Consider the following 21,968-nt stretch of genomic DNA (forward strand, 5'->3'; position numbering starts at 1 on the left):
GCCACAAGAGGGCGGAGGCGCCGCGCGCCCGGCCGACGTGTTGGACCGGTGCGATTTACGTGCTGAAATAAACACGCGAAAGCCCCGAAATGTTTCCAGAGTGCTGTGCACTGGAGGTTTTTGTCTGGTGAAGACTTGCCTGGTGCTCCTCCGTGCAGATTGTTTGTCCTCCTCCAGTGCGGGACGAGCCAACACAAGGGAGCGCATTCGCCAACATCCAGGCACGCAATGCGATTTGGAAAGCAGCTCCTTTCCAAAGAGTTGCACACGAACGATCCTTCAGTCCCGCTCGGGGGGCACGGAGCCCCCGCCACACACAGCTTCAAGTAGCGAGTCAGGCGCTGGGGCTTTCGCTTACGGCCACACCACCCTGAACAAGCCTGATCTCGTCTGATCTCGGAAGCTAAGCAGGGTCGGGCCTGGTTAGTACTTGGATGGGAGTCCGCCTGGGAATACCAGGTGCTGTAAGCTTTTGCTCTCCCGGCCAGCAGGGGTCGCCGTTGGTGCCGTAGGCTTTGGGAGGAAAACCTGCAGGATGGAAAGGTGATCTATAGCCTCATCTCTAGAGATGTTTTGTTGCTGTGGCATGTGTGTGACCCATATTCAAAAAAAAAAAACCCGTCTGTAAAACGAATATCGAAGCTGCCTCTAAATCTGCAAATGAAGATGAGTCGATAAACCACTCGTTTTTCGTATAACTAGACATATATTCATTTGTTACCGATTTCATTCATTGAGCACGGATACAATAGAGGTACAGCCATTCACTGTTTGACATGTCTGCACTGGTACAGAACCGAGCAATCAGAAAACGGGTGAAACTGTCTTTAGACTCAGCATACAGTACCGAGGCCCCCCATGACCAAATAAAGGCTAACCTCGATAATCAGCCTAAAGAACGCAGACTACAGCAAAACGACTGACTTTGAAAAGGGAATGAACGTCCGGAAGGAGTAGTGGAACTAGCTTGAGATGCTTCTCCGGACCCCTAACTAAAAGCCAGCGAGAACCAGCAGCGGCGTCCACTCCTGTCGAACCGGGATCCTTCCGCAGCCACGCAGCTCGTGGTGTCCTAACCCTCCCGTATCTGATTTTGGACCAAGCACATCAGGGGAGAGCGCGAACGCAGTCCCCCACTACCAGAAATTATGCAGTCGAGATTCCCTCATTTGGGGAATTCGCAGGGGTCAGCACAGCCGGAGTGCAATGGCCGAGCCTCGCCCTGGGTGAACCTCCTTCTTGATCAAGGTATCTCCCCTGCCAGGTAAGTATGAGTTAAACAGGCCCCTGCAAGCGGCCCGCACCCACAGCACAAATCGCACAGCCTAGGCCACCTCCTCGCCCCGCACGCCACCGCCTCCTGCTGGGCCCACTCTTTCACACACTCACACACTCACACGCCACACTAACACTCAAAAGTGTGGGCAAAACGAGAAAACGAGCGCGCCGTTTCCTACACATCTGCAGTCGCCGTTGCGCATTCGCAGCATGTCCCGGGATGCAATTCGGCCTCATTTGCATAACTCCAGACCGGCAGATCGCCACGCAAGCTCGCGACGTGCGCCTGCCACACACCGAACAAACCTTTTCAGCAATTTCCAAAAAACGGGCCTGCTCGCCTGCCCACAAGGCTCCGTCTCTTACCTGCTCTCCAGAGCCTGCTGCCTTCTGTGCTTTTCTCTCGGCACCGCTGCAGTGCACACAACTCCTGCAGCGGGAGGGGGGGAGAAAGATCCCGCGCTCCGCAGCAGGGAAGGCTCGCTCCGTGCGCACACGTCCTTTCGATGCCAGTCCAACAAGTGCTCCGCATTAGCTGCGTCGGGGCTCCGGCGTGTCGCACCTCACCTCACCTCGCACTGCCCCCTCCTTGAATGTCTGCCGCTGGGCATGCCCCGCTCTCCTCCGCCTTATCTTATCGCGTGTGAGCACCGACAATGGCCACAATGCCGGGGAATGGCACCTGTAAAGTGTTAATTGGGGCACAGGAACAGCCCGTCTCGTCTCGGGGGGGCCGGCTTCAGAGACAATACAGCAAACACAGCGGGGCGGGGGAAGAAGACGACACCACACATGCGGGTACATTCAGCTCCGGCGGGAACGAGACATTTGTCGGTCTTTTCAAGTGCCGAGAGCCGAGCAATCCTTCACTTGTATCGTTTCTCCCCGGTGACTAGATCTGGCCCTGCGACTCTCGACTGGGCTCACCCCCGGGGCAGCCCAGCAGGTGTGAGCCTGGCCGGCATCCGGATGGGAGATTCCACCCCGGAAAAGCTCCGGTTGCTGCTGCTCCTGCAAGAGGTGTGACTGGGACCAGTAGGGAGCGCTCACCCTGCGGGCTGTGTGGCTCTCTTACGCCCCAGCCTCCTGATGGCGACACTCTGCTGCACAAACAGGCGCCGTCCTTCGGGGGAGGCGTCAAACCGAGGTCCCGACCCTCCTTGGCCTTTAGGAAACCCCAGGGCGTCTCTCAAAAAGAGACGCCGGGGGTGTCCCTCTGGTGTTAGTGCTCCGCTTTACCCATCAGTCGGGGTCTCCTCCTAATCCCCGTCTCACCTGTAACAATCAATGACGAGGCCCCCCTGTCCGTGAGATTTAGTACTCGCGCAAGAGACCGGGGGCAGAGCGCGAACGCGGTCCCCCGCCCCCCACAAAGTGCGCGCTCCGGGTTCCCTCTCGGGGCCCTGCAACACAGCGGAAGGGCAGCGAGAAGGAGCCTCTTGCTCTGACGCCGCAAGGCCACAAGAGGGCGGAGGCGCCGCGCGCCCGGCCAACGTGTTGGACCGGTGCGCTTTACGTGCTGAAATAAACACGCGAAAGTCCCGAAATGTTTCCAGAGTGCTGTGCACTGGAGGTTTTTGTCTGGTGAAGACTTGCCTGGTGCTCCTCCGTGCAGATTGTTTGTCCTCCTCCAGTGCGGGACGAGCCAACACAAGGGAGCGCATTCGCCAACATCCAGGCACGCAATGCGATTTGGAAAGCAGCTCCTTTCCAAAGAGTTGCACACGAACGATCCTTCAGTCCCGCTCGGGGGGCACGGAACCCCCGCCACACACAGCTTCAAGTAGCGAGTCAGGCGCCAGGGCTTTCGCTTACGGCCACACCACCCTGAAAACGCCCGATCTCGTCTGATCTCGGAAGCTAAGCAGCGTCGGGCCTGGTTATTACTTGGATGGGAGACTGCCTGGGAATACCAGGTGCTGTAAGCTTTTGCTCTCCCGGCCAGCAGGGGTCGCCGTTGGTGCCGTAGGCTTTGGGAGGAAAACCTGCAGGATGGAAAGGTGATCTATAGCCTCATCTCTAGAGATGTTTTGTTGCTGTGGCATGTGTGTGACCCATATTAAAAAAAAAAAAACCCGTCTGTAAAACGAATATCGAAGCTGCCTCTAAATCTGCAACTGAAGATGAGTCGATAATCTTCTGGCCCGTACGGGGCTCGAACCCGTGACCTTGGCGTTATTAGCACCACGCTCTAACCAACTGAGCTAACCGGCCTCACGACAATACTCCTCTCTGTGCTGCAAAAAATCAAACTCAGGGAATTTCTTTTGCCCTCCTTTGAATAGAAAGCCTTGTAATTCAGTGTACGGGCTTTCTCGTGCAGTTTCATGGTTCTTGTAACCCAAATCCTACACTGGCCTGAAGTGCCCCCCCATTTCACAGCATTTTTCAGCTGATTTAAAATGTACCTAAAGGAGAAGCATTATTGAAGACCATCAATTACCAAGAGCTTTTGTCAAAGGTTTTGGTGGTCATTTTGAATGACCACAGAGCGCTGTGACCTCGGTTTTACATCTCATCCAAAAGACAGCGCCCTTTTACAACACAGCATCTCCGTCACTATACTGGGGCATTGGGACCCGCACAGACCTCAGGGTGAGCGCCCCCCCGCCGGCACCATTAACTCCGCTTCCAGCTGGAAGCTTTGTTTTTCCCTGTAGCTCACCCTCATCCGGGTACTGACCTGGCTCACACCTGCTTAGCTTCAGTGGGTTTTCAGTTGCGAGTTGCAAGGGGATGCAAGTGATGGAGCCGCTTGCTGCAAAAGCCACTGCATTGGCCGGGAATCGAACGCGAGCCTCCCGTGTGGCAGGCGAGAATTCTACCACTGAACCACCAATGCTCAGTGCCTGGGCCTTCAAAAAAAGACGCTTTTTTGGTGCTCTGTCCAAAACGCGTCGACATCTGCTTCCAGCTGCAAAATGCCATTCACGGACGCTGAAGAACTTATTTCCAAGGCAGCGGGTACAAGCGATTGTGCGTTTTAAAACCACCAGGAACAGCAAAGAGGCGCGCTTCTTTGCTTGCGCCGAAACACACCGACTGGAGGCGGACAATGTAGTCGGCAGGATTCGAACCTGCGCGGGGAGACCCCAATGGATTTCTAGTCCATCGCCTTAACCACTCGGCCACGACTACACCAAGCCTCACCGCCGCTGCGTTCTTGCTACAATCTTACCTGGATCGCGAGGCGCCGGCGGAAGCCTATTTCAAAGTCGTTCTCCGTTTCAAAAAAACATTTCCAAAATACAAGCCTTCTTTGCGCATCTGTGAAAGGTAAACTCTTGAGCAAACTCTGAACCAGCTCTAAGGAAACTAATCCGATTAGACGTTACTTTGACTCATCTTCTTACGCTCAGTGCCGGATTGCTCAAACTCCAGCTAGGGTTAGGGTTAGCATTCCCACGCTACTTAGACACTTTGTTTACGCTCAGTGCTGGATTTTGGGAACTTCAGGACGAGTGGGAATTTTCTCCTATCTGTCCATTCTGTTTTGTTTTGGAGACTCTTGGCTGCCTATGTTGTTCAGTGCACCGTGAAGGAAACATTTTCCAAAACTGTGTCAGCTCAAAAGTTGTAAGAAAACCTCTCCAGGTGCTTTAACTCTCTTCATTTTTGTCATTTAATGTGACACTCGATGTATAACTGGAGCCTCACATATGCAAATGGTGAGGCTCCAGTTCGACACCCAGTTCGACACCACTTTACAGTATATGACAAAAGCATGGCAGACTGTGCCGGACCGGCAGATAACTTCCGCTTATTTTTACCATATTAAACATTGGAAATCCAACCACTTGCATTTGTGACACTTGATTTTGGCTCCACCTAAGACACTCTTAAAACTTCAAACACTTTTCTCTTCTCCCGCAACACTCTTGTCTGTCGGCACTATGTGGCAGCGTTGCATGACAACCCATCTCATCACGGAAAGGCACCTAACAGCTTTGGTAAGAGAGTAGAATTACCTGAAGAACTGCTTTCCATGGAAGCAGGACCAAGCGATGTAGCATTTTTATAGTACCAGGAAAGGAGAAGCAGCACTTCGCCTTTGCCGCACAGGCACAAGGCGACATGTGGCAGACGCCGTAGTCGGCAGGATTCGAACCTGAGCGGGGAGTCCCCATAGGATTTCAAGTCCATGGCCTTAACTACTCGGCCACGACTACAGCGAGCTCACCGCCACCGCATTCCTCCTATAATCTAACACGGAGTGCGAGGTGGCTGCGGAAACTTTTTTAAAGTCGCTCTCCGTTAAAAACAAAATACCTTTCGCAAGATACATGCCGGCAGACAGACACGCCTCAGAGGGTTTAAGGCTGGCTTCACGTTCAAATGATAAAGTCTCCCCGTCCGGATGTCAAAATGCAACTTTGGCAGACAGAAAAAACATCAACAAACCACAAATGTGGACAAGGATTTTACAAGCTGCATCACACTGCACTTTCCAAAGCATTTACATTCCTGTTAGACGCAGGAATTGCCTTTGATTTGCGCGCTTACGAACGCCATGGAAAACGAAACAAAACTAAAGCCCTCAGCTCCTACACTTGATTATAATGCCGTTACGTGTCGAAGCAGGAATTTACGTCATCCTACCACTGCAACACGGGGAATAGAGGGAAATGAGCACACGCTACGTACGTCTCAATCACGCCCTAGAGTCATAAGGCGCATTGAAGGGTGCACCCCCATCATTAATCGTTGCGCCTCTGTGAAAGGAAAGCTCTTGAGCAGTCTTTGAAACAGCTCGGATGAAACACTTGATTGCTTCCATGTGCATCTGGAGCCCATTTCTTATTTTCACTTCACGCCGCCCAAAGCATTTCTAAAACATGAGATTCGCGTTTGGGAATGCGCCCTGCCCTACGAATAAAACAGGTCTACGGGTCTGAAACCTCCTCCACGGAAAACAGTTCTGTTGCGCTTTTGATTAAAGGGAGATTCGCTGTTCTTACTTTTTGATGACATAACACCCAAAGGGGCTTCTTTGGAGCTGGATTCCAACCAGCATCCTAAAGTTTCTTGGCGGTATCCTTTACAGTCCTCTGTTCGGTCGACAAGGGACAGAAGGGGGCAGCTTTCCTAACACACACAGTGCAATGTACTGTAGTGTTCCCGTTCATTGAATTCGCAGTTCTGCATCAGACCTCTAACTCGTTTCCTTAGCTTGGATTTAAGCCATGAAGCAGGCTTCTAGTGTATAAACGTCTAGAGGAATCACAAACTAATTGAGAGGCCATCATCCCAGGGGGAACTGACAAAGTCTATCCCTAAACACCTAGCGCAGTCTCTCGAGAGACTGTCAAAAATCGCTTTCTCCGTTTGCGTTGCAAGTAAGTGAGAACACAGTCTCAAACCAGAGCCACTTGGGAGCAGCGGCACGTAAATACTGTTACTGTCACTGCTCAATACTGACATTAGCCTACTATACCATGTTCAGCCACCGCTAGGAAATGTACGGCTCTAGTACCGGAGCAAACAACAGGAGGGCCAAAGGCGCACAGGCACACGTGTCAGACATGGAGAGCGACAAGGATGGGATTCAACCCCATGTGTGTGGAGCACAACGGATTAGCAGTCCATCGCCTTAACCACTCGGCCAACTCGTCAACGAAACTGGGCTGTCCTGACATGGGTTGGCGCACTCCAGTTGATCTTTTTCTTTTTTTTCCCTCATACTCGAGGGTCATTTTCCTGTTCCACATGCGATTTCAACATTTTCCTTGGGAGATGTCAAGCCAGCAAGCCACTGCTGTGGTTCAGTGGCCAGTGTGGAGTTCAGTGGCCCTGTTGTACACAGAAAGCACATTGAGCTCCTTGGACATGAAAAGTTCCAGATAAAAGCCATTTGTCATCCTTTCTCTTGGTGTCGATGTTGCTATTGTATGTAAAGGTGGCAACTTGCTCAGCGAGCAGGCGGAGCACACACCGAATGCAGATGTGTCTGAGTGGTGTGTCCAAGTGGCTGCAAAAGGACAGCACTCCTGGGGTGCCGTGGCTTAGTTGGTTAAAGCGCCTGTCTAGTAAACAGAAAATCCTGGGTCCGAATCCCAGCGGTGCCTTTTTTTGTTCTGTGTTCTCGAACAGAACTGGTCAGTATGGACAACCGCATACGTCTAGACTTAATTAAATGCAAGTATTCATTTCCTGTCTTGAACGACTTGTTTTTCTTAAAATGGATGCAACTTGCAAAACATGAAATACAAACCTCGCTAATCAGCGCTCACGGCTGGCAAAAAAAAAAGAAGTCAGCAATGTTTTTTTCTTTAACCTTAAGCCTGCTAATGGAGAAGAAACTAGTCGCCACATCACATACATCCGTTTTAACGATAAGAAGGTAACAACTATCCTCACTCCAGAGTAAATCTCACGTTGAGGGCATATTTTTTTCCACTTTACCATGAGTCGGGCTCAGCTGCAGAGAGGCGAGAGCAGAGCAATGAGGTCAGGGGGACAGGGGAGTCACACGCTGGCGGTTTGAACACGCGGAAGATCACTGAGGGATCCACAGTATGTGGACCCTCCATGCGCCATCATTCCACACTCCAGACTCTGAATCCTGCCATCCGAGTTAAGATCTCGGCGGAACCGGAGGCGCAGTTCTTTCTTAAAACATAATCTGGTGAGCATTTCTAGAATCGTACTTGTATAGATGCAGCCTTTAATGTGTTGCTAGGTTAAAATTTATGACTTCTTGAACTTCAGTAGGCAACTGCCCTCTTGATTTCGGATTTAATTTCTTTATTACAGGGGCGCTTTTATGATGACAGAGTCATGTTCAGGTACTTTGCTTGATGGAGGAAGCTCATTTCGGACTCTGTGATCTGCTCACCTGGAAAGGTCTGCTGTACTACTACAAGAGAGAAGTAGAGTCTGGAGGAAGGGACAATTTTATGATGCTTTGGAAGGTAATGTTTTTTTTTTCTTTGAAATCGAAATGAATCAGAATATCAGTGCAAAAGACAAACTCTTGGTTTGGTTTAAAGAGATATGGTTTTAAAACAGACAAAATGTAGAAAACAGGTGTTTCTCACTTTTGGAAAAGAATGGACCGGGGGTAATATTTTACTAGTTGCAGTGCTAAGCTCACTGGGTTACAGTCCTGCAGTGTCACACCAGGGCCAGTGGTGCAATGGATAATGTGTCTGACTATGGATTAGGAGTTTGGAGGTTTGACTCCTGCCTGGCGCTGGTTGTTTTTAAACACATCAGCCTACTCCCTAAGTAGCCTGTGCTACTTACTGCATTGTAATCGTACCCAGTAAGAGATTTCCTTCATGTAAATGAACTGCACCTGACAGCTTTAGAAAAACACCTGGGCTCAGTACGGTGCTGAGAGCTCAAGTTGTGTATAATGTAATAATTTAGGTAGAATAGATTCTAATAATATAATGATCCAGTGTGCTGCACTACTTCACTGTTTCACTGCTCTATGCCGTCTGGAAATAAATCCTCAGACTACTTACTGCCCTGGGCATGTACCAATAAATTACAGGAGCACATCTATATATCACTGCGTTGAAGCAGGAGACACAATCACTGCAAACACATCCTAAATACAGTGTTCCAGCACCTTTGACCTCATCCAGAACGTATCATTTCTTGAAAGGAATTGCTGTCCGAATGCACATCTGAATCCCAAACAGAATCTCTAGTAAAATCCGATCATTTGTGAAACAGGTAAATGTCTTAGGGGCCCATTCCTCATTCTCAAGACACATGTATGCAGTACGTACACCATGCATTGAGCAATAGGGATTAAAGACACCACAGGTAAGGTTAGAAGACATTCTGACTATATTCTAAAATTTTGGACTCATATTCTTATGATGGCAGACATGATGCTGTGTTTAAAACCGGGGTTAATGGACATTATATGACTGTCAATTCTGTTTTGTTTTGGAGACTCTTGGCTGCCTATGTGGTACAGTGCAGCGTGAAGAAAACATTTTCCAAAACTGTGTCAGCTCAAAAGTTGTAAGAAAACCTTTCCAGCTGCTTTAACTCTCTTCATTTTTGTCATTTAATTGTCTGTCGGCACTATGTAGCAGCATTGCATGTCAACCCATCTCACCACGGAAAGGAACCTAACAGCTTTTGTAAGAGAGGAGAAAAGGACCTGGCCCGTACAGGACTCGAACCCACAACCTTGGTGTTATTAGCTCTAACCAACTGAGCTAACCAGCCTCACGACAGCAATCCTCTCTGTGCTGCAAAAAATCGAACTCAGGGAATTTCTTTTGCCCTCCTTTGAATTGAAAGCCGTGTAATTCAGTGTACGGGCTTTCTCGTGCAGTTTTATAGTTCTTGTAACCCAAATCCTACACTGGCGTGAAGTGACCCCCTATTTCACAGCATTTTTCAGCTGATTTAAAATGTACCTAAAGGAGAAGCATTATTGAAGACCATCAATTACCAAGAGCTTTTGTCAAAGGTTTTGGTGGTCATTTTTAATGACCACAGAGCGCTGTGACCTCGGTTTTACATCTCATCCAAGAGACAGCGCCCTTTTACAACACAGCGTCTCCGTCACTATGCTGGGGGATTGGGACCCGCACAGACCTCAGGGTGAGCGCCCCCCCACCGGCACCATTAACACCGCTTCCAGCTGGAAACTTTGTTTTTCCCTGTAGCTCACCCTCATCCGGGTACTGACCTGGCTAACACCTGTTTTGCTTCAGTGGGTTTTCAGTTGCGAGTTGCAAGGGGATGCAAGTGATGGAGCCACTCGCTGCAAAAGCCACTGCTTTGGCTGGGAATCGAACCAGAGCTTCCCGCATGGGAAGCGAGAATTCTACCACTGAACCAACAATGCTCACTGCCCAGTCCTTCAAAAAAGACGTTTTTTTGGTGCTCTGTTAAAAAAGCGTCGACATTACCTCTTTCAAAAGGCTTCACTTTCCTAGTCACATTCCAAGGCTCATTGAACCCGGGCTGTTTCCTCCAGCGGTATAGTATTGCAGTTAGACAGCACGATGCCTGCAAGACTATGTCACGCTCTGACGAGAAAAGTTTTCAACTAGCAATAATCGTGCCTCGGCTAAACCTCACAGGCTACGATACTGCCACTGCACAAAGCTGACGGTTGCCAGGCAACCGCGGGGATCCTATGGAAATCGTTATCAATCGTCTCATGGCATGTCGTTGCTGTAACGCTTCATATTTGCGGCCGGACACTTCCCGCCTCCCAGAGGAAAGAGCGCCAATCAGACAGGCGGAGACCGAGGACTCGCAGAGCAGACGGCCACAGTCGCCGTAATAAGAGCGATTGTGAGCGGTTTTGTTTTCTCTCTTTGACCAGCCCAGCTGCGCCCCACCCGAAGGCAGGGAAGCACAAAAATTGTATGGAACTCATTCATGCTCCTTTACTTGGAAATCTTTAGTAAAAGGCAAAAGATTTGTACGAGATGAAGAGAAACCAGAGTGCGTGGCTGGACAGCTGCAGGAGCCCAGGCCGCCTTCAAGGCCTCTGCCCTGCCGGTCGTGGTTGGCAATGCACCTGGCCTTACAAACGAGCCAGTGGGGCCCGTTCAGCTCCGGGCTCATCGCCTGCGGCTCTCGGCTTACCTGGCAGGGGAGATACCTTGATCAGCCTGTAGTTGGAGTAGTTGGATTGTTTTCTTGTTTTGTTTTGCGCGCTTACGAACGCCATGGAAAACGAAACAAAACTAAAGCCCTCGGCTCCTCCACTTGATTATAATCCCGTTACGTGTCGAAGCAGGAATTTACGTCATCCTACCACTGTAACACGGGGAATAGAGGGAAATGAGCACAAGCTACGAATTGTCTCAATCACTCCCTACAGTAGTAAGACGCCTGGAAGCGTGCACCCCCATCATTAATCTTTGCGCATCTGTGCAAGGTAAACTCTGGAGCAGTCTCTGAAACGGCTCAAAGGAAACACGTGATTGATTCCATGTGCATCTGGGGTTCATTTCTTATTTACATTTAATTCAAGGGAAAGGCTTGGGTCAGTTTCAGACGGCCTCCAACAGCGAGATTCAAGCGCCCCACCTTCAGCCCAATCTGCGCCGCCAGAACGCCAACGGCTCCTCTGGTCTCCGGGGTGCGGTTGTGACCCCGTAACCTAAAGTGTTGGTGGCAGACAAATGGAGACTAACAGGTGATGTCCTAGGACATGACTACATTGTGACACTCGGTGGGGATGGTGACCATTGCTTGGAAAAGAGTGCGAGGCCCCTTTAGAAAAACATTTTGTTAACAGGCATTCTGCCTCAGCCTAAACACCTATAGCTTGCAAAGCGCATGCTATTAGACAGGCACCTCTGCAAGACCTTAAGAGTCTCTTAAACTAGTGATAGTAAGGTGTTCCCAATGGGCGATGTTTGGCTTTCAAATCATCTCTCTGTGGAAGCGCCAAGATGCAGCTGTTTAAGGCTTAGAAGCAGCTGACTGTTTCACTACCTAGCTGATTACTGTCAGTCAGGGAGCTCAGAGGTGAAAAGCCTGTCTGAGAGACAATTCGCCGTCAATCAGTTCAATATGTTCCGTACCAGCTCGGCGCACCTGAGATCATCTTGGTAGCCGTGTAGCTCAGATGAGTGAGAGCGTGTGTGTGTGTACCACCGTGATTGGATGCCGGTCCTTCTCAGGTCACAGTAAACCTTCTGCTGCCTAACTTTCCTAATTTTGGGGATCCCTTTGAAAAAGCAAAGGAAAAAAAAAACTGGCTCTTCATCAGCGTGATCGACCCAACCCAGTGTGCCCCAGTGGCCTAATGGATAAGGCACTGGCCTCCTAAGCCAGGGATTGTGGGTTCGAGTCCCATCTGGGGTGCTCCTGTCCCTTTTTGAGTGTACAAATGTCCTTGTGATTTGTGAAGCTGCAACCCCACCTTACTCAGTGAGCGTCTCTGCTTTTCTCTCACATACAGTTGGGAGAAAAACTTTTGTAAACAGCCCTTTGGAATGATGTGGATTTCTGCATGAATGGCTCCTAACATGTGATCTTATCTTTATCTAAGTCATAATAATTAATAAAGAGAGTCTGATTTAACAAACAACACACGCCCAACATTTGACATTGCTGTTTCTTTATTGACCAAATGGTTTAAACAATCAAGGTCATTGATGGAAAAAGTACATGAACCCTTATATTAAGGAGCTAGTGGAACCTCCTTTATGACAAAAACCTCAACCCCCACTTTCTGTAGCGGCTGGTCAGACCTGAGCAGCGGTTAGGAGGTATTTTGGCCTATTCCTCTATGAAAAACTGTTTCAGTTCATGTATATTTTTGGGATGTCTTGCACTGAACGGCCTGCTTCAGATCACGCCACAGCACTTCAATGGGATTGGGGTCAGGACTCTTACTTGGCCATCCCAAAATACGGAATTTCTTCTGTTTCAGCCACTCTGTTGTTGATGTACTCCTTTGTTTTTGTCATGCTGCATGACCCAGCGTCTTTAGAGTTTTAGATCACAGGCAGACACCCTGACATTCTGCTGTAGTTTTTCCTGATACATCTTGGAATTCATCGGTCCCTCGATGATTGCAAGCCGTACAGCCTCCGCTATGCTTCCCAGGTGGGATGAGGTTTTGGAGTTGGTATGCAGTGTTTTGTTATCTCCAAACATAACGCTGTGCACATTTACCAACAAGTTCAACTTTTGTCACATCTGTCCACAGAACATTGTTCCAGGAGTTGCTGTGGAACATCCATGTGGTCTTTAACAAACTTGAGAGGGGCAGTGGTGGTTTTTTTGGGGGGGAGAGCAGTGGTTTCCTCCATGGTGACCTCGCATGATCACCACTCCTGTTCAGATTTCTTCTTATGGTGGACTCATGAACACAGACGTAAGACAAAGTCAACCACCTGTTCGCTAGATCCCATCCCCACTCAGCTAGTCAAAGATTCCCTCGAAGGACTGGCAGGACCTATAATTAGTATGATGAATGCATCGCTTGCGTCAGGCGTTGTACCTGATCAATTTAAGGTAGCGGTTGTTAGACCGCTCCTTAAGAAGTCAAATTTGGATCCACAAGTTCTTAACAACTACAGGCCTGTCTCAAAGGTCCCATTTCAATCTAAAAGTCTTGGGAGAATAGTTGTTGCCCAACGTCAATCGTATCTGGATTCAAATAATATGCTTGAGAAATTTCATTCTGGTTTCTGAAACTGCATTAACAAGAGTCGTAAATGATATTCTCTTAGCTACTGATGCGGGGAATGCAACAGTGCTTGTGCTTCTAGATCTTAGAGCTGCCTTTGACACGGTTGACCTCTCTGTTTTGTTACACAGGCTTGAGTTTGAGGTTGGCTTATCTGGAACCGTCCTTCAGTGGTTTACTTCACATTTTACTCATCGTTTTCATTATGTTCAAATATCTAATAATTGTACTGCTTCATCAATGTCACCAGTTCAATTTGGGGTACCAGAAGATCAGTGCTGGGACCAATATTGCTCTCTCTCTCTACATGCTGCTGCTAGGTAGGATAATATGAAAAAATAATATGAACTTTCATTCATATGCTGATGACACTCAAATAAACATTTTGTTTACACCAAACAACAACTCTTCTATTATCAGTTTAGTTAAATGCATTAAGGAAGGAAATACTTGGATGTGTGAAAACTTTTTGTTACTCAACTCTGAGAAAAATGAGGATCTGTTGATCGGAGGCAACAATACTGATAAGACTACTATAACTTCAGCACTTAACTCAGAGGATTTAAACATTTGCCTCAAAGAGACAGCACGTAACCTAGGCGGCATATTAGACACAAAGCTCTTAACAACTTGCATTGTTAAGTGCCTTGGGACAACCTTGTTGTGAAAGGCGCTATATAGAAATACATTGATTTGAATTGAATTGACAATGTAAAATGTTGTGTGTGTTGTTTGTTAAACAAGACTGTCTTTATTTATCAAAAAATAAAAGGAATTTGCTAGGAATGCAAACGTTAGGTTGCGCTTCTTCATGCTGCATCGTCGGCATGAGTGGAGCTTTTTAAACATCTGTACTTACTGTGCCCCATAAGAAATCGTTTGTCCCCGTTCAAAAGAGATTGTGCGATGTCCTGCAGTGTTCGCAAAGCAAACCTTTGACAGTTTGAAAAGAGGAATTTATTCTGCTTCCTGTGTGTGCAGTAGTTACAAAGTTGAACGTCTTTACACGATTTGCTGCAGTTTTCAGTGGGCGGGCTTTGTCAGATGGCTTGGAAAAACGCACTGTGTTTCGGCTTGGGAAACATCATGAGAAGTGTCCTGCATGTTTTCTGTGTATAGCTGTCTTTTAACGCATACAGAATTCATTCGAAATCATTGATTTCTCCAATTAACAAGGGTCCCTTAAAGGATGAGTCAAAGTAACGTCTAATCGGATTAGTTTCCTTAGAGCTGGTTCAGAGTTTCCTCAAGAGTTTACCTTACACAGATGCGCAAAGAAGAATGTTGGGGGTGCACGCTTCAAGGTGCCTTACAGCTGTAGGGAGTGATTCGAGATGATTCGTGGCGTGTGCTCGTTCCCATATACCGTACGCCCCGGGGTGCAGTGCTAGGATGACGTACAATACCGCTTGGGCACATAACGGCGTTATATGCAAGTGCGGGACGTGAGGGTTTTCGTTTGTTCATTTTGTTTTGCTCTGCTTTGCTTTGTTTCATGGTCAAGAGGCGTAAGGTAAGTCGTAATCCAGGGAGAACACTGGTGGCAAACAGTCCAAGGTGAGAGGCGAGGTCCAAAGTCAAAAAGGCAGAAGGGGAGTCCAATATCCAGAATAAACGAGGTAATGGAAAAAACGCCAGGTAGAGCTCTCAAGGAGTAGACTCAATACCAGCGGGAAGCAGGTAAAGATGGTAAAAATAGCACTGCGTACCGCACGGTGGAGTGTGTGCAGGTGGGTTAACTCGTGCGGCGGCGTTTGTTAATAATCATCCGCTGCTGGTGCTGTTTAGATTGCTTAAGAGTTGGTCTTAACTGCCTGGCAGTCATGACAAGCTCCTCTTTAAGCTGTGGTTTAGTTTTGCATTCATGTGTTTCTAGAGCAGTTATTTATGGGGGTGGGTGGGTCTTTCACAGAGGCTCAGGACAAATCCCCTGCTTGAAAGTCTACTGTGTGCGTTCAAACAGTCACAGGTCAAGAGCCAGGCAGGAGGACAATGGACAGAAGAAGCAACGAACTAAAAATAAAAGAACGAATATGAAAAAGCCACCATCTTGTTCTTTTTGACATTTTCCGACTTTCATGCAAGCCAGGACAAAGTTGCTCGTAGCTACTTGTGGATTCAAATACTCTATCGAGTGCTTTGATGAGTTTTTGCAATTTGATTGTCGTCCTGTCAGCCTGTTTCTGTTTTTCTTTTCAATCTAGTGATGGAAAGTAAGAGGGAAATGATGGAGCAATCAATAACTGCTCCGGAAAAATGGCAGAAAGAAATGGCCCGTCACTAAGGACATTTGTGAAGCAGAGGAGTGACATCACCACAAAGGCGACACATTCTGCTGATGGTTTTGGTGAATAATGATTGAGGCGCGTTAAGAGAAAGGTAGCTGTGTCAGCATGCGTAGGCTGCAAAAGATAAAGCAAAGGTTTACTCCATGCTGAAAAGAGAAGAAAAGAAGCACAACGTTTCGGCTGTGGAGTCTTCTGTGCCATCTTCTTTAGCGATGGTGATGATGTTTACATTGGAAAAACTGAGACACGCATACTGGAGGGGCTTGAACCACCAACTTTTCAGCACCACAGAGTCTGACAGTCTTTTGTGCGCCCTACATTTGCAGGTTTATGGTCAAAGAAAACAATCACTTGCGCTTCTTGCAGCCGGCAATCTTTTTCCACTGACAACCAAGAAATGGATTTCATCTTTCACAAGCTGTATGGATTTCTTCAAAAACAAGTTATTCCAGAAAGGAAATGAATTCTTGCATTAAACTGAACCAAGCTGTACATGTTTGTCTGAAATGAGACATTCGGCACAACAAGACACGGAGAGAGGCACCGCTGGTATTCAGACCCAGGATCGCCTGCTTACTAGGCAGGCACTTTAAGCCACTAGGGAACAGCGCCAGCGGAGCCCGGCGCTTTTACAGACACTTGGATTTGGGTTTTTTTCATTTATGTTTGTGGACCTTCACCATTTGAGGAAGTGAGTTAGATAAGAAAGTTACAGGTATGGTGAGCAATGAATAACAAAGGCACGTACTGCGTATTCCTTACAGAAGAGTAAGCAATTTGTTCTAAAAAACACCGGCTAAAGTCCAACATCGTTAGCAATCTTATTACTTAAATAGAATAAACATCAATAAACTGTAAGGTGCTGGTACATGCGAGTAGATTTGATCTTCTATTAAACAAAAATGCAATTACAGCTCTAAAAAGGTCAACCTAGACTTCTGTAACAGATCTGTTCAGGTCATCGCTGTTCCTCTGACCTTGTGAGTCTTTGGAATTTTAAAAGTGTATTTTGCTTGCCTTTCATGTGGTCTGTGTACAAGTCACTGTGGCGTATGCGGTCCTACACAGCCTTGCTATAGACGTGACGAGCCTCCGCTATGTTGCAATGGAGAACAGGTTCAGTACGGAGCTGCCGAGAAAATTCAGCTGGAAAGCTTGTTGCAGAAAAGCATCGTTATCTGCGTCCAGCTGCAAAGCGTCACTCGTGGGTGCTGAAGAATCGATTTCACAGGCTGCGGGTATAGGCGATTTAGAGTGTTAAAGGTCCCAGCGAAAACAAAACAGCGCTGGTCCTTTTTCATGCACGCACGAGAGCAAATGCAAAGGATTTGAACCTGCGCAGGGAGACCCAAACAGATTTCAAGTGTGTTGCCTTAACCACTCGGCCACGATTACAGTAAGTACGCCAGCTGTTGGCTTCTTGCTACAATCGAACAAGGAGTGCAAGGCGGCGGCGGCAACTTTTTTCAAGTTCGCTCTCCGTTTAAGAAACCTTTTACGCCATACGTGTAAGCAGACACACACCTCAGAGTACTTAAGGGTGGCTTCAAGTTGGAATGATAAAGTCTCCCCGTTCGGACATGAAAATAGAACTTTCTTAGACAGAAAGAAATCAACAACGGAGACATGTGGATGACGATTTCAGTCACTGCACTTTGAATAGCATTTTTACTCGAGTTACAGGAGATGCACGAATGGCCCTTGACCTACGCTCTTACGAATGACTTGGAACATTCAAAGAGAACAGCCCTCAAGTCCTGCGGTTTATTATAATGCTGTTGCGTGTCGAGGCAGTATTTGACTCCGTCCTACCGTTGAGACAGGGGGCGTACTGTAAATGAACTGCACCTGACAGCTTTAGAAAAACACCTGGGCTCAGTACGGTGCTGAGAGCTCAGCGTTGCTGTTGTTCTTATTAGCACGCACTGCATCGGCTATGACCCGAACTTTTCAATTATTCCGATCAGTAAGTCAACACGTAGTCCACATGAAAGGTAGAAATATTCTCTTGTCTGTCTCATGTTTTTATAGAACTGAATGTCCCTGACAATGTACTGTTAGTTTTAATTGAAGAACGGCATCTGTGTTCAAATATACCAGAAAAGTTTACGTAACTGCTCATGCAACACTCAGTTGTAATTAATCAAGAAATAAAGTCGAACAACAGCTGCGAGATTGATTCTGAACGTATGAGATTGCAGCGCCTTTTACTTCCATTGACAAATGATAGATATTCGAAGAGAGATCCTTCAGACCAGCAAGCAAACCCACGGCTATTTCGGTTTTCTATCTAGGCAACGTTGGTGTCTGCAATAGCATACATGAAAGCGTGATGCAATTTCTGTGGCTACATTAGTTGCACGTCATGCACAGTAAGAGTGTTTCTAACACCAAATACAAAGTCAACAATTAGCGATCACGCCTTCTCCTCAGTTAACCCACTGAAACCCTTGCTGTTAACAGTTCTTTACTGCGTGCTTTACGAGCACCTACATATTGTGTCGGTTCTTTCAGCTTTATTCATTACGTTTTCAAAGGCATAAGTAGAGCACCAGAGGTGCGAACACAAAGTGTGTGGTTACTTGAAGAATTGATTTCCATGGCAGCGGGGACAATTGATTTAGCGTTTTTATAGCACGAGGAAAGGAGAAGCAGCACTACGCCTTTTCCGCGCAGGCACAAAGCGACGTGCGGCAGACGCCGTAGTCTGCAGGATTCGAATCTGTACGGGGAGTCCCCAATGCATTTCGAGTCCATCACCTTAACCACTCGGCTACGACTACAGCGAGCTCGCCGCTGCCGCATTCCTCCTATAATCTAACACGGAGTGCGAGGTGGCTGCGGAAACCTTTTTAAAGTCGCTCTCCGTTAAAAAAAAATACCTTTCACAAGATTCGTGCCGGCAGACAGACACGCCTCAGAGGGTTTAAGGCTGGCTTCACGTTCAAATGATAAAGTCTCCCCGTCCGGATGTCAAAATGCAACTTTGGCAGACAGAAAAAACATCAACAAACCACAAATGTGGACAAGGATTTTACAAGCTGCACCACACTGCACTTTCAAAAGCATTTACATTCGTGTTAGCCGCAGGAATTGCCTTTGATTTGCGCGCTTACGAACGCCATGGAAAACGAAACAAAACTAAAGCCCTCAGCTCTTGCACTTGATTATAATGCTGTTACGTGTCGAAGCAGTAATTTACGTCATCCTACCACTGCAACACGAGGAATAGAGGGAAATGAGCACACGCTACGAATCGTCTCAATCACTCCCTAGAGTTGTAAGGCGCATTGAAGGGTGCACCCCCATCATTAATCGTTGCGCCTCTGTGAAAGGAAAGCTCTTGAACAGTCTTTGAAACAGCTCGGATGAAACACTTGATTGCTTCCATGTGCATCTGGAGCCCATTTCTTATTTTCACTTCACGCCGCCCAAAGCATTTCTAAAACAGGAGATTCGCGTTTGGGAATGCTCCCTGCCCTACAAATAAAACAGGTCTACGGGCTGAAACCTGCTCCACGGAAAACAGTTCTGTTGCGCTTTTGATCACATAACACCCAAAGGGGCTTCTTTGGAGCTGGATTCCAACCAGCATCCTAAAGTTTCTTGGCGGTATCCTTTACAGTCCTCTGTTCGGTCGACAAGGGACAGAAGGGGGCAGTTTTCCTCACACATACAGTGCAATGTACTGTAGTGTTCCCGTTCATTGAATTCGCAGTTCTGCATCAGACCTCTAACTCGTTTCCTTAGCTTGGATTTAAGCCACGAAGCAGGCTTCTACTGTATAAACGTCTAGAGGAATCACAAACTATTTGAGAGGCCATCATCCCAGGGGGAACTGACAAAGTCTATCCCTAAACACCTAGCGCAGTCTCTCGAGAGACTGTCAAAAATCGCTTTCTCCGTTTCTCCGTGCAAGTAAGTGAAAACGCGGTCTCAACCCAGAGCCACTTGGCAGCAGCGGCACGTAAATACTGGTACTGCCACTGCTCGATACCGACGTTAGCCTACTATACCTTCTTCAGCCACCGCTAGAAAATGTATGGCTCTAGTACCAGAGCAAACAACAGGAGGGCCAACGTCGAACAGGCACACATATCAGACATGGAAAGCGACAAGAACGGGATTTGAACCCATGCGTGCAGAGCACAATGGATTAGCGGTCCATCACCTTGGCCACTCGGCCACCTCGTCGAAACTTGTTGGGTAATGCGCTCCTGTCTAGTAAACAGGAGATCCTGGGTCCGAATCCCAGCAGTGCCTTCTTTGTTCTGTCTTCTCTAACAGAACTGGTCCTTACGGACAACCGCCTACGGCTAGACTTAATTAAATACAAGTATGCATTTCCTGTCTTTAACGCGACTTGTTTTTCTTAAAATGGATGCAACTTGCAAAACATGAAATACAAACCTGGCTAATTAGCGCTAGCGGCAGGCAAAAAAAAAAAGAAGTCAGCAATGTTTTTTTTCTTTAACCTTAACCCTGCTAATGGAGAAGAGTTAAACGACCGAGTCTATGCAGCTTAAACGCACGTCAGGTTCTTAGCTGAAAGGTTGGTAAATCACGCTCACCCCAGTCCTTAATCTTTTAAAGAGGATACAAAATTGAACCTAGTCGCCACATCACATACATCCTGTTCATTGATAAAAAGGTAACATCTATCCTTGCTCCAGAGTAAATCTTACGTTGAGGGCATAGTTTTTTTCACTTTACCGTGAGTCGGGCTCGGCTGCACAGAGGAGAGAGCAGAGCAATGAGGTCACGGGGACAGGGGAGTCACACGCTGGCGGTTTGAATACGCGGAAGATCACTGAGGGATCCACAGTATGTGGACCCTCCGTGCGCCATCAGTCCACACTCCGGACTCTGAATCCTGCCATCCGAGTTAAGATCTCGGCGGAACCTGAGGCGCAGTTCCTTCTTAAAACGTAATCTGGTGAGCATTTCTAGAATCGTACTTGTATAGATGCAGCCTTTAATGTGTTGCTAGGTTAAAATTGATGACTTCTTGTATTTCAGTAGGCAACTGCCCTCTTTATTTCGGATTGAATTTCTTTATTACAGGGGCGCTTTTATGAAGACAGAGTCATGTTCAGGTACTTTGGTTGATGGAGGAAGCTCATTTCGGACTCTGTGATCTGCTCACCTGGAAAGGTCTGCTGTACTACTACAAGAGAGAAGTAGAGTCTGGAAGAAGGGACAATTTTATGATGCTTTGGAAGATAATGTTTTTTTTTTCTTATACTGAAAATGAAAGGTAGGTGTTTATATATGGACTCAGTCTTTGGAATTTTTATATATATATATTTCAGTGATCCCTCAGCCATTCCTTCTGTATTGTAATTCAATTTCTCTTTTAAAATTCCTTCCCCACTTCTAGGACCTGCAGTTGCTGAACTCCACAATGGCTTCTATTGGAAAGTCTGTGACTGAGACCAAGTAATTGTTCACTTTTTTATGAAACCATTATTTATTTTGGAGCAATGAGCAATTCTTATATAAATGCAATAAAATCATTATGCTCAAACTATGAGAGAGAATTTTAAGGATAATTTAAGAAATCAGTCTTAGCTTGTTTCTATACACAGATGGTATTATTTATTTTCAAAGGAAACCCGTGAGGATTCCCCTGGTGTGCAAGATGTGCCTGAATACTTTTGATCAGCTTCCTGCTCACTTGAAGAGGGCATGTATGAAGCACGCCACGGCAGAAGAGATCAGGATGGCCTCTCAACAGGCGAGGGAGGACATGATGAATCACCTGAAGAACGGGGTCATCGTGGATTACCACAGAACAGAGATCGTGTCTGGTGAGGCAAACAGGATAGTGGTTGTAAGACTGCTAGAGTCCTTGGGCCTTTTTGTACACGGGAAGCCTGAAGACACATCGGCAAGGTGAGATATTTTTAATCTGTAAGGCTTCTGTAGTTTCTTTTTGAAATCATTGTTACAACATATTATGTAAAAGCATGTTGAAAAGAATCTACCTGCATTCCAGCGGCCCTGAGCAAGAGGCCGCTGTCCAGGAGGAAAAGATGCCAGAGGCTCCTCTAGAAACTGAAACAGAAGCGGATAAGGAAGGGAAAGATGTGAGCTCTGAAGAACTCTATCAGCAGTAAGACTTTTTATTTTTCAGATGTATCTTTTTTTACTAAAATTCTAATTTGTCTTATAGGTATAAAATGTTTAAGCCGGTGTTTTATATCCTTACAGGCCCTGAGTAGTTAAAAAGTATCAGCAGGCCGGAAGAGAGTGGCCCAAGCTGGACT

The 21,968-nt window shown here is 47.2% G+C and overlaps 7 non-coding genes and 1 pseudogene across 7 annotated transcripts; 3 read left to right on the forward strand and 5 right to left on the reverse strand.

Annotated features, from left to right (window-relative positions):
• The first annotated feature begins 352 nt into the window (after positions 1–352).
• LOC138228235 (5S ribosomal RNA) lies at positions 353–471 on the forward strand. The gene has a single exon (XR_011185321.1). It is a non-coding gene; the product is annotated as a 5S ribosomal RNA (ribosomal RNA).
• Positions 472–1,108: 637 nt separating this feature from the next.
• Positions 1,109–1,272, reverse strand: LOC138228103 (U1 spliceosomal RNA). Its single transcript, XR_011185199.1, has one exon. It is a non-coding gene; the product is annotated as a U1 spliceosomal RNA (small nuclear RNA).
• Positions 1,273–3,087: 1,815 nt separating this feature from the next.
• LOC138228358 (5S ribosomal RNA) lies at positions 3,088–3,206 on the forward strand. Its single transcript, XR_011185438.1, has one exon. It is a non-coding gene; the product is annotated as a 5S ribosomal RNA (ribosomal RNA).
• A 212-nt stretch (positions 3,207–3,418) lies between these two features.
• Positions 3,419–3,492, reverse strand: trnai-aau (transfer RNA isoleucine (anticodon AAU)). Its single transcript has one exon. It is a non-coding gene; the product is annotated as a tRNA-Ile (tRNA).
• An 842-nt stretch (positions 3,493–4,334) lies between these two features.
• Positions 4,335–4,416, reverse strand: trnas-aga (transfer RNA serine (anticodon AGA)). Its single transcript has one exon. It is a non-coding gene; the product is annotated as a tRNA-Ser (tRNA).
• Positions 4,417–10,281: 5,865 nt separating this feature from the next.
• On the reverse strand, positions 10,282–10,361 carry LOC138228287 (U4 spliceosomal RNA; annotated as a pseudogene).
• A 230-nt stretch (positions 10,362–10,591) lies between these two features.
• On the reverse strand, positions 10,592–10,708 carry LOC138228424 (U5 spliceosomal RNA). Its single transcript, XR_011185503.1, has one exon. It is a non-coding gene; the product is annotated as a U5 spliceosomal RNA (small nuclear RNA).
• A 1,297-nt stretch (positions 10,709–12,005) lies between these two features.
• On the forward strand, positions 12,006–12,078 carry trnar-ccu (transfer RNA arginine (anticodon CCU)). Its single transcript has one exon. It is a non-coding gene; the product is annotated as a tRNA-Arg (tRNA).
• Positions 12,079–21,968: the final 9,890 nt, after the last annotated feature.

The sequence above is a fragment of the Lepisosteus oculatus genome, unplaced genomic scaffold (assembly GCF_040954835.1).
Source record: "Lepisosteus oculatus isolate fLepOcu1 unplaced genomic scaffold, fLepOcu1.hap2 HAP2_SCAFFOLD_40, whole genome shotgun sequence".
In the NCBI taxonomy this organism is placed as follows: domain Eukaryota; kingdom Metazoa; phylum Chordata; class Actinopteri; order Semionotiformes; family Lepisosteidae; genus Lepisosteus; species Lepisosteus oculatus.